Source organism: Ziziphus jujuba, chromosome 5 (genome assembly GCF_031755915.1).
Source record: "Ziziphus jujuba cultivar Dongzao chromosome 5, ASM3175591v1".
Taxonomy (NCBI): Eukaryota; Viridiplantae; Streptophyta; class Magnoliopsida; order Rosales; family Rhamnaceae; genus Ziziphus; species Ziziphus jujuba.
The window spans coordinates 6485381-6497572 of record NC_083383.1 but is presented as its reverse complement, the minus strand read 5'-3'; the positions used below and the strand labels follow the sequence as shown (position 1 = coordinate 6497572).

Sequence of the window (12192 nt, the reverse complement as noted above, 5' to 3'; positions counted from 1 at the left end):
ATACATTTTGGTGATTAAAAAAATTTTGACGTCACAACATACCTTCAATATCCTATTTGACGTTGTAATCCTGTGGACATCCTCTGTCTGCCACTTCCACACACACGCACACACACTCTCTCTCTCTCTCTCTCTCTCACACACACACGTATTTTCTCATTAATGTACAAAATAAAAGTTCTGAAATTTTGGCATTTTTTTTTGCTGCAATTAGGACCCATCAATTATTATTGATTGATCACATCTTTCATGCCAGTACAATTATTACTAAATATGAATTTATGCCAAATTTGATGACAAAAAAAGTAACTATGACATGCATTACAATTTTACAGTTTTGGCACAGTTAACAACATCCGAGCTCTTTATGGTACATCAAATTCAATTTTCTTTAGGTCAATTCGAATCGTCCACTCTCACATACTATATTGTCCATTTTAATAGGAGATAGTAAAATAAAATTCATGTATACCAGAGGGATTAATATAAATAAATATAATATGATCAACATCAACTGTATACTGTTTATCTGCACGCGGTTAAATAATATTTGAGTCTATTTTTGTGCAATCTACTAATGGCCCTTTGTATATAAATTATTCAATTGCCAAAGTGATAGAAGAATGTCAACCGAGCAGTTCATGAAATAAAATACTTGGACCATCCAACTTCCTCAAAGGATACAACACAGAAAAATAAGTACTATATTTTGTAGCAAAGATTTGTAGGCGGCAAATGAAGGCCGGCCACCTACGCAAATATTGTATAATACAAAATAGAGAGAAAAGAAAAGAAAATATTAATATTTACATATTGACTAAATAATTATTAAATTTAAACGTTGACATTGTATTATTATTATTATTATTTATTATTTGTAAATTGTTTGGTTTCAATAGTCAAACAATAACCCCAACGCTTCCTTAAAAATGGATGCACGCTATTATGGCCGCCTTGGAAATATAATATGTTTTAGGATGTAAGTATGTGGTCCAACAAATATGCATTAGCAAAATTTTTATTTAATTTAATGACAAAGAAAGAGTATTTGTATATAGCTAATTACTCAAAATATTCAAAGGGTGGTTAAAATGGTTTGTCATTGTATAACCTATAGTTCGCACTATTAAAGGAACAAACGTGGGGTTAATAGGAGTATTATATTCAAATCATAACGTTCAGCAATTAATTAAAACTAACGTCTAACCAAAAAAAAAAAAAAAAAAAACTTAATTAACAATGCATTTTCTTTTGAGTGAAAGAAATAACTAGAAGCACTGGTGGTGTTTCTATTGCAACAACCAGCTTGCACGTCACCGTTACATCAAAACAGATTTCCAAACGGGGTTTTATAGACGTGTGATTTTGTTGGGCAGAATGATAGTCTACCTACCCTAATGATTTTAATTTGTAAGTGCTTATCCAAAATATTTGCTTAATAAATTTTCATTAGACTATTTAAATAAGTAAATTAATTGCATACATATGAGTTTAGACCCAAATTTAATTTGTCAAACTCTTTCATTTAGTCTCAATTGTCTTTTTGATTTTCGGATAGTGTTATTAGAGTTTGGAATATAATATTGTCTCCTATATCAAATTAATTACCCTTTCTCTCAAAATATTTTGAATTCATTCATAATTCAACTGTAATGAAATGTAAATAAATTATTTTCTTGAAAAATTATATATTATATAATATATTTGAAAAACACATGTATTTTAGTATTTTAAAATATCACTTTTACAGTTTTAAGATTGAAAAAATATTTTTGTCATATATGGCCAAATTAACAAATTTTTTATTTTATGAAGAATTAGCAAATTAATTCGAACCCGTTCACTCAACGAATTAAAAAAAAAAATAGAACTTAATTAATTTATTCGATTTTAAACATTTGGTATTCTTTTTCTTTTTAATATATTGTTTTGGCAAAGGAAGAGGCTCACTTAAAAAAGAAGAAGAAGAAAAAGAAGAAGGCTTATTAGTTAGTACTAGCAAAGGCGTGATTGAGAGGATGATATACAATATTGGTGGTTGAGATTATTAGGGCATGCCAACTAAACAATTCATCTATTAAGATATTTATTTATTATTTTATTTTGTTTATTTTTCCATGCGTTGCACCCATAACACATTGTGCCTGCCGGAAAACGATCATGTATGTTTATGTTGAAATACAATTAAAGTCAGAACTCAACCCAAAAAATAAAAAAACAAGTCAGGACTTAGAAGCACACATATAGAGCTAATAGTCAACCACTAAATAAAAGAGAGACAAATAAAATACAACAATTATATTCCTGAAACCCAAAACAATATAAATGAAATCAGGCGTGATTAGACCCTAAGCCGGTCAAATATTATATTCTCTGTTCTCCTTTTTCCCTGAGACTACGATAAATACATAAAAAGTTCAAGCCGACCATTTAAGAGCTCTATGATGGCTAAACAATTGCTAATTATATCCAGTCAAAGGGTATTGTTTATATGCTTCGTTATTTTACACAAATTTTTTTTTTCTAAGCCTTAGCGTTAGTACTCCACTAATTCTTTTTAATTTATTTTTGATTAATAATCAAGCAAACAAACTTCAATAAATTAACCATTTACTAGAAAAGCATCAATAGATTAACGATATAATTTGAATTTGTTTACCCCCTGACTATTTTAGTTTTATAAATTAGAACGAAATGAAACTAAGAATATTTGAATGAGAAAGAAATTTACAGTGTATAGTTTTGCAGAGCTGGTAATTAAACAGAATATGATCATATTGGGGTCCATATTCCATGGAGTGTAATCTCTCTACTCTATGTTTGTCTGAAGGTATCCCTGTGTTTGGACGTTTGGGAGTGAGGAAAATCTTCGAATCCAAACGGCCATGGTACAGCATTCCATTCACCCTCAAACCCAAGTCTTTTTGTTATATAAAACAGCCAAAATTTGTATTGTATCGGTACCAGCCAAAATGATTTGAGAATCCGAGGGATGAATAACACCTTTTCTTTTTCTTTTTCTTTTTTTAGTGTTTTTTTATATTTTTGTGATAAGTGGCATGGATAACACCTTAAAAGCAGAAAAAAATTGAATCCCAAAAATGCTGAGATATGATTAACTTTTTCCAAACAATGGGAAAATTAAATAAATAAATAAAATAAAAGAAGTATTTTTTTAAATGGTAAAATGAGAATGACAATGGTTGTTTACAGCTTGAAGAAAGAGGTTATATTAATAATTTAGTGAGATTTATCTAGTTTGCATGCCTTTTTTTTGTTAAGTTCTTTTCTGTTTTTTTAATTTAATTTCTCACTTTGTTTACTTTTTAACAATCAATTGACGATCATGACATGAAAACTTTGTTTTCTATCCAAATCCTTTCTTCTCATAAGTTGAATTTATGAGCCATTTCTTTTTCCTGCTTTTAAGGCCAATATTACGATTATATTATTATTTATTACCATTTGCAATTTTATATTAGATCTCGTTTACCGGACTAGTATGCAATTTAATAATCTTGAACTAGTACTTGAACGTTGAACAAGAAGGGGAAAAAAAAAGGAAAAAAATAATTTCTAGTAGTTCAAATAATGCATGCCTGGGCTTTTTAGTTCCAGTTCCAAATCATGAAACAGTTAACGGTCATAAACCGCCACATATTCTCGGTCTAAGTATTAAATTTAAATATAATCTTAACAACTCGATTTGCTTTCATATTTTCCCTAAATCCTTGTTTTTATATATTTGCGTTAGAACTAGTTCCAGATTCGCAATGGACTAATTCTGATATTCAACCTATAAATGTCACACCATTTAAACTGCCCCATCTTCCAAAAGATCAGAATAGAGGTAGATAAATAAATAAAATTGAAGAGTTTTGAATATGTCATATTCTCATCAAAATTGATGACGCCCACCAATAATGTTAAATGTTTATGCTCCTCCATTGATATTGAGTGGTTCAAAGGCGGCAATTCTTTTTAGCGTTAAATTATATAAATTCTAGCTAGCTTTATTATTTGATATACACTAATTCAAAGAGGAAATTATGTAGCGTGTTAATATTTTACTTATTGGACTTGTATTGTTCAACGTTCATGTACTAGTCCAAGATTTTACCGGCACAAGTCGGAGATTTGAAGTTGAAAAAAAATGAATAAGACATATATGCCTTAAAGTTTCTTTTTGTAGATAAAGCTTATGCGCACTATAACTTAGCTAAGTAGAAAGATTAAAAGAATGGTAATATCCAAGATACTGAACGTGGAAAATTCTTTTAACTTGGTGGAGCTTCATTGAATTTGAGATAAAAACAACAGGTTCAAGAAATTCGAGGATGTATTAAACAAGAACATGATACTTAAAAATATTCATCAATTCAACACCTAAATAGATGTTATAAATATATGAAAATCCGATTCTCTGACGTAAAGATTAGGCTTAATAGTGTTATGGATAATATCTTTTATCGCATATCTGATTTTTCTAATTCAAATTTTCTTTGAGATGTGCCATATGGATAGCTCTAGGCAGAAGGTGATCCCGTGAAAATCTTAAACAAGAATTAAATTTTAAAGTATTTATTAATTAATTAATTTATTTTTACATATTTTGTTATTCTCTCATTTAGAAATCATAGCCAGACAATTAACTTTAAAGCATTTGAATTGACCATTAATAAAACTCATGAAAATGATATAGTATTCCGTAGGTTTTCATTAAGATACGCATGCATATATCATATCCCTTGTGATATTACTCAAACTTAATTAGATGACAGGTATAGCAAAATCTTCCAGTTGAATAATATGGCAGCTGAGAATCTTCATACTGTGTCAAAATCTTTCCTTTTTCTTGGAGGAAACAGTTACCTAATCCTGAAAGCAAAACAAGATTTTGCTTCCATGAATAATTAAGATTTTCTCGTGCAATTTGATGATGTAATTTGCCGCAGGCTTAGAGCTTTTCATTTATTTTTAGAGTTCAAGATTCCAAACTGGCCACAACAAGTAGATTAGATAAGCAGGACTTTTCATGATCAAAATCACAATTAATAATAATATTGTCTGTGAAAGCACTTTTTTTTATTTTACAGAGCACTTTCAAAAAAATAACATAAAAACCCACAATGAGTCATTGTCTTCTCTTTGAAAGAATAGAAAAAGACACAAACTGGATTGAGAATAAAAGAAAAATATTAAAGATGGTGGAAATTAGAAATAAATTTGGATAAGTTGGACATTTTGTGATTTTGTAATTGTTGATCTACAAAATCTGAAATGAAAAAAATATGAAAAGCTATAGCTAGTTGACCAGATATGTTTGAATAATTTGGGGCTAAAGTAAGGAAAGTGATATGATATTGATCATGTGTATATATATTTTCTTGTTAATTCGGTAAAACATCGTCGTCTCATTTTGGAGCATGATATTTTTGATTAGATGTGAAGAAAATTGTCGATCACGTTGATATTTCCTCTAATATATTAAATAATATTTTTACTCTGTTTTCCGTTGGGGTTGTGGGGGTGGAATTCTGTTTCCACCGAGTAGACTCCACTTAGGAATTCTACTTTTATGCAGGCAAAAGAGAAAAATAAGTTATTAATCTCGTGCAATATTTCAACCTTCGGAATCATCTATGATTTATAAAATGCAGCTAAGGCTAGAAAGGTGAAAGTTTAAACAAAAATATTACATAAAAAAAGGGGGGGGAAAAAAAAAAAAAAGAAGAAGAAGATGAAATTGGACAATGATTAAAAATAAAAAATAAAAAAAATGGACTTGGGCTAAGTTAATGAGTTGGGTGGGACTTGAAAAGATTGATCAAAAATTGAAAGGAACAATTTTGGATTTTTATGTGGGTTTGTGGGCATGATGATTGATGGTTTTGATTAAACGTCATGTTATAGAAATTCTTTGAAAAAATATTAAGCATTTGATTTATGAACAACTGGAGTCTTGGAGGCTGGAAACCAATGCCATCTAATCAAATGTGAGATATGGTGGGTCGGCCGCTTCACTTCAAAATTTCCAGATCATCCACCGCCACTCTTCCAATTTTTTTTTTTTTTTTTTTTTTTTTTTGGTGATAAAACCACTCTTCCAAATCCAAATTAAACATGAAATAAAGATTATTATAAATTTGTGATCATCGTTTTAAATGTCTTATCTCACTGATGATAGATCTGTAGAAATCCTTTTTGATGACTTATTGGTTGAGAGACGCACCGTCGTTTTCCCTCTAAAAGACAATTCATGATTTGACTCCTTCACATGTTACCCGGCCCACTCAGCCCAGGCCCATTTAAGTCGACCTTTAAAATAATTGGAAAAATAGAAGTTGCTAAAAATGCTGTGAATGAATTTGCCGAAAGGATACTCGGTTAATTTACTAGCAATGTTCAATGGGTCTTATAAAATCTGGCAAATCAATTAAATTCATTATTAAATATCCGTTTGGAATGGAGGTTTAGATTAATGTACTTGACTATTTAAAATTTACAAACAACTTAGGCAGAATTGAGAATTGTACAGTTCAATTTATTCCAACTTGAATTTCAAACCGGCCCCAAAAATCATTATGTGTGCTGGGAGATATTGATGGAAGATTGAAATATTGCTGAACCATCAGAAATGAATCCCAAAAAAAAAAAAGAAGAAAGAAGTGTGAGTACAGTGAAAAGTCTATGAAAATTTTGCATAATACATGTTCATTCAGACATGGTGGTCAGAGAGACTCAGAAGCAGAGGCAGAGGGTGAGGATGAGGATGAGTAGGAGCCTACCTTATTCTTTCATGTTGGACTCACGTGATGAGGAAGCTAATACACCGATTCTCTGTATCACTAGTTGGTCGGTTTTAAATTCAACTGCCAATCATTAAATTCTCTTTGTGAAAACGAACACTTCCTCAACGATAAATACAAAACAACAAAAAAATTTCGTGGTTATTTTATCTTCTTCTGCTTTTTCTTTTTTTTTTTTTTTAACTGCCAATCATTAAGTTTTCTTTTCTACTATGATTAAATTTATTAAACCCACAAATTTTTTTTTTCAGCTAATGCTGATATAAATTTGAATGTATTGAAATTTGTAGCAGGCAAAAGCGTGCCCTTATGATTGATCAAATTTTGCTTTTACACATGACCTGACTGAAACCTACCCAAGCAATTATGTTGTAATATGGGATTTGTGATATTTATACTAATAATCATTACAGTTGGGTTTTGATAATGTTTATAAATCACAGACTTTCTCTTTTTTTATTAAAAAGGGGTAATTTCTCTGCTTTTTTTTACATGCATAGGGATAAACCGGCTCAATGATGGTGACTGATCGATCTTTCAACTATAAGGCTATTATTGTAATTTTAATATTTCCTTGTACTTATTACATGCGATTCTCAGAAATGTGTATGCTTCAAACTTGGAAGTGCCTTATTTACTCCCAAACAAAAAATAAATAAATAAATAAATAAATAAATAAATAATACCACCCCTTGGAAGTGCCTGCAATAAATGAATATTTGTTTGTTTCCTTCGCTGAGTTAAAACAAGGAACGATTTATAAGACATTAGATATGTATACTTACCAAACTTGGAAAAGACGAGGGCATCTTTATCTTCTTATTGAAGCATAACTTTTCCAAGCCCAAAAATAGAATTTAATGATAAAACTATGATGCATTTTGAACCTCTAATTTCCTTGAAGATTGACTAATTATGTCACACACGCGTATCTGTATATATATGTAGATACTTAATAAATGAGATTATTTCAATAGATCCCGATCATATCTAAATAAAGAGGATGAAAGTAATAATACTATGAAATTGTGTATAGATTCTGTAAAAAAGATATCATGCCATGATTAGAAGGTTGAATTCTTGAAATGATTTGAAATGTAGAGAAACCCAAACAATTCCTTAGATATTTTGCATATGGACAACATGATCATGATGATCCTGGATCATATGCTCTGAGATGGAGGGAGTAGTTCACAGGGATAGCTTTGTACACATTCATTCAGAAAAACAAAAATATAATCTATGCGTTTTACTTCGTTCAGTATGGATTCTATCGTTTATTATCAATATGGATATATATACATATATATATATATATATATATATATAATTTTTTGAAAATAAAAATCTCTTTAAGTTTTAATTTGCAAATATCTACATAAATGAGTAATATATTAACCATAATTTCTAAAAAAATGCATTCCACACATAAAAAAAATCTATATATATATATATGAATAGTATATTAACAATTGGCAGCAATCCCAACTCTTTTCCAAATACTTTACTTTTATGGGGTATTTGGTAAAATAAAAAGTATTGAAGGAAATTGATACTTAGGAATCGGTTTATTGAGATTCAATTTTTTTAGAATGAGTTTTTTTAAGATTCTTTTTATAATATTTGGTTAATTATAGAGAAAAATAGAACTTATCAGTAATTAAATAATTTATACGTTAAAATTAAAAAAAAATACGTAATATCAGTTTCTCATGAAATTTTAAAATAACAACTCTTTACAAATCCATTTTTCATGTTAGTTTCCCACATTACGAGATTTATTTTCCATTGTAGCGTATAAATTCTTTCTTTTAAAAATTATTTAAATATGAAAAAATTTCACTTGGATAGAAAATTTTAGATTTCTACTAACTTTATTACTACCCAAACATCCCATTAGGAATAACTCTGGTTGGGAGATTGAACAGGCATTAAGGCCATTACTGATAAAGATTCATTAGGGCCAAAAGTATAAGATTCTTTTGCACTTGAATTTCCTAAATTAGAAATCAATATATAAATTATATCCTACAACCCATTTTAATTATTCTATCAAAATTATATATATGTATATATATATATATATATGGAAATTCTATAGTGAGGACGGTCCGCATGAGTACCGCAATATTAATGACGGTTTTTTATAGTATTAACGATGGTTTTTTAGAAAATCGTCATCAATATTATGAAAAACCGTCATCAATACTATGGTCCGCATGAAGACCGTCCGCACTATAGACGGACTGTATATATATATATATATATCTAAATCCGAATTATTTAACTTATCTATTCAATTCATATAAAAAAAAAAAAAAGGCATGGACAAAGCCTTCAAAATTATATATATCCCTAATGATTAATGGCTAAATAAACCATAATTTTACAGCAGTACATTAATGGTAAAGTTCGTTAGGCCCAAAAGCATAAGATTCTTTCGACTTGCATTTCCTAAACTAGAATTTATATATAAATAATATAATCCCTAGCTACTTTTAAAGGATTTGGAGATGCTCTCTTCTTTGCTAAACTCAACACGAGCCATATAATTTGCTAATTTCAAACTATTTTAAAGTGCAGCAGAATTAGAATATCATTATAAGAAACTAAACAAAAATCATTTAAAGTAAGGTTGACTCAATTTATTTGCCATTCATATCTATACTTTTAAGATTGTGTGTTTAAAATACAAGGGAAGATTGAGGAATTGTTATAAACCATAAAAAGAAAAAAAGAAACCATTTTGTACTTTTATTGTTTTCTTTAATATATAGTGCTTTTTGAAGCAATGATCTAGATTCAAACTTTTATATTCACTAAATGATATAGTGGGTGATATAATAATATTTAATTAATTTTATATTTTTAATTTTTTTATTCATTTAAAAATTTAATTATTCATATTTAGGCTCTATTCGTTTTTTCCATTTACCACTGATTTTTGACTTATTTAAAGTTATAATACATTTTAGTTTTGTTCATTTTTTCTACTTAAAACGTAATATAAGACATTTTTGTCTTATTAACACTTAAAAAACTCACTCTTATTAGATTATATAATTAAGCAAGTATTTTGGTCCTGTAGCTTTACTTTTATATTAATTCTGAGTTCGTAAATGACCAATCCCGTTTGGAGTTTTGATTTGATCTTAATTGGGTAGACAAGGAAGTGGAGTCCCCGAAACTATAAAGCCATATTTTGAATAATGTGGGTTTTCTGATCAAATGATCCGGAGATTCCGGATCTGCCTTAGTTACTCTGTCAAGAAAATTAGGAAGAGTAAATATTTAGAGACATTGCCTGGCCCGTACTAAAAGAAAGTTATATGCTCTTAGACAAACGGGTATAGAATGAAAGATCATGATAAAGCAAAGAATTCTGTGGCGAGAAGCAGACATCGGTCATGTGGTTACTAGGAGGAATAGGAATTGGTCCTTATTTTTCCTCTGAAGAGGAAAGAAGGAATCTAAACCAATCACTGCAATTATTGTGTTTCTCACTTTTGGCTTGTACTTTTTGTCATTCCGTGTATCATAATTTCATGGATCTATTTTAGACCTGTGTGTTTTGATCTGTGATTTTGCTCTCTCATTGTCCTCAAGAGACTCTCGATGTTTTAACTTTTTTTTCTCTCTGTCATCATTCCATCCACTGGGCCCACTTGGGGGTCACAGAACATATCACATGCAAATTCCTACCCTATATACATCCACTTGTTTGCATCATTTGTTGATCGGATAACTCTGATCATCTGATCTCAAGACTTCTTATATTAACGTCCAAATTGCATTTTTTTTCTTTTTAAAAGTGCTAGGCATATTTTGGGACAAAGATCTCTCGCATGTATATATGTATATATACATGGTTAGTTTGGGTCAAAAGGTTTCTAACCTTTATCTGATTCTCACCAACCTCTAAATTAACCATATGAACAAATCATTCAAGCTTAGTAGTAGTTGAAGTTGATCAAGCAAGCACATAGTAAAAGGAGGTAGACGAAGAAGAATGCAAATGGCGCCGGTGGTTGATCAACGCAGAAAGAAAGAGACTAATAGAGGAGCTTGGACAGCTGAAGAAGACGAAAAGCTAGCTCAAGTTATTTCAATCCATGGTCCAAGGAGGTGGAGGTCTATTGCAGCCAAAACAGGTATTCAAAGAGTCCTAACTTCCACTCACAATTGTGGGTTCGAGTCATATGCCCCTCTTCTTTTCAATTTAAAAAATCTTGTAATACAGATTAAAAAAAAAAAAAAAAAAAAAGATAGTCCCAAACTTTACGAAAACATGTACTAATAATTAGGCTTCAATATTTTTATTTACATTAAAGCTTGATGGGTTTCATGGGGATTTCAGGTCTAAACCGATGTGGGAAGAGTTGTAGGTTGAGATGGATGAATTATCTGAGACCTAACATTAAGAGAGGCAATATATCTGACCAAGAAGAGGACTTGATACTTAGGCTTCATAAACTTCTTGGAAACCGGTAAGCTTATTGTCAATGCTCTGGTTTTTATTTACATTTATCAATGAATTATTACTGTTTCCAAAAATTTAAACATGGCGTATATTAAGCTATGTCAATATTATTTTCCTTTAAGTTGTAGGTCACTTTGGTTATTAAATTTTAATCTTTTTAATGGATGATAGTTTGACTTGAATTTTAAGTGTCTAGAGTTTTGAACTCGACACCAAGTTTATTGAATTGCCACAATTACTAAAACCATAAAGTATAAGAAGTTGTTTAATATGTATATCAAAGTAATGTCAACATTTATTTCTTTGATTATACATCAAAAAACTTTGCCTGTCTTTGTTGCCTATTTAGGTGGTCGTTAATTGCCGGAAGACTACCGGGTCGAACTGACAATGAGATAAAGAACTATTGGAATTCTCATTTGAGCAAGAAGCTTAAGCAAATAGAGAGATACAATAGGAGTTTATCAGCAATAGAATCCGAGCCTAAGAATGACAAGGTGATGGAAGTGCAAACTGCAACAAACCAGAGAGGAGAGGGTACCTCCAGAGGTAACGAGGATACCAAATCTAGCCTCATTTGGGAAGAGCTTTTTGATAACTCTTCCGAGGGGCCTTTGAATTTGGAGTGGATGAGTAAATTCCTTGAGATGGATGAGAGTTGGTTTTACTTTGCATGACATATTTGAATTTGGTTTTTCTTTTCTGGGTCATGGTTTGTAGTTTTTGCATTTGTAAGGCTGTGATAAAAACCAAAGAAAAAAATAAAAATAAAAATTCCCCATTGGGTTATTTTTTGTTATTCTGCCAAGTATATTGGGGATTTGCCTTTGAACTAACAAAAAAATGTAGACATTTTGAATTGATATTTTTAACTCTCTTTTGGGCTGTTTCGGATTCTGAAAA

The 12192-nt window shown here is 30.1% G+C and overlaps 1 pseudogene; it reads left to right on the top strand.

Annotated features, from left to right (window-relative positions):
* Window positions 1-10547: 10547 nt before the first annotated feature.
* On the top strand, window positions 10548-12192 carry LOC107420097 (transcription factor MYB3-like; annotated as a pseudogene).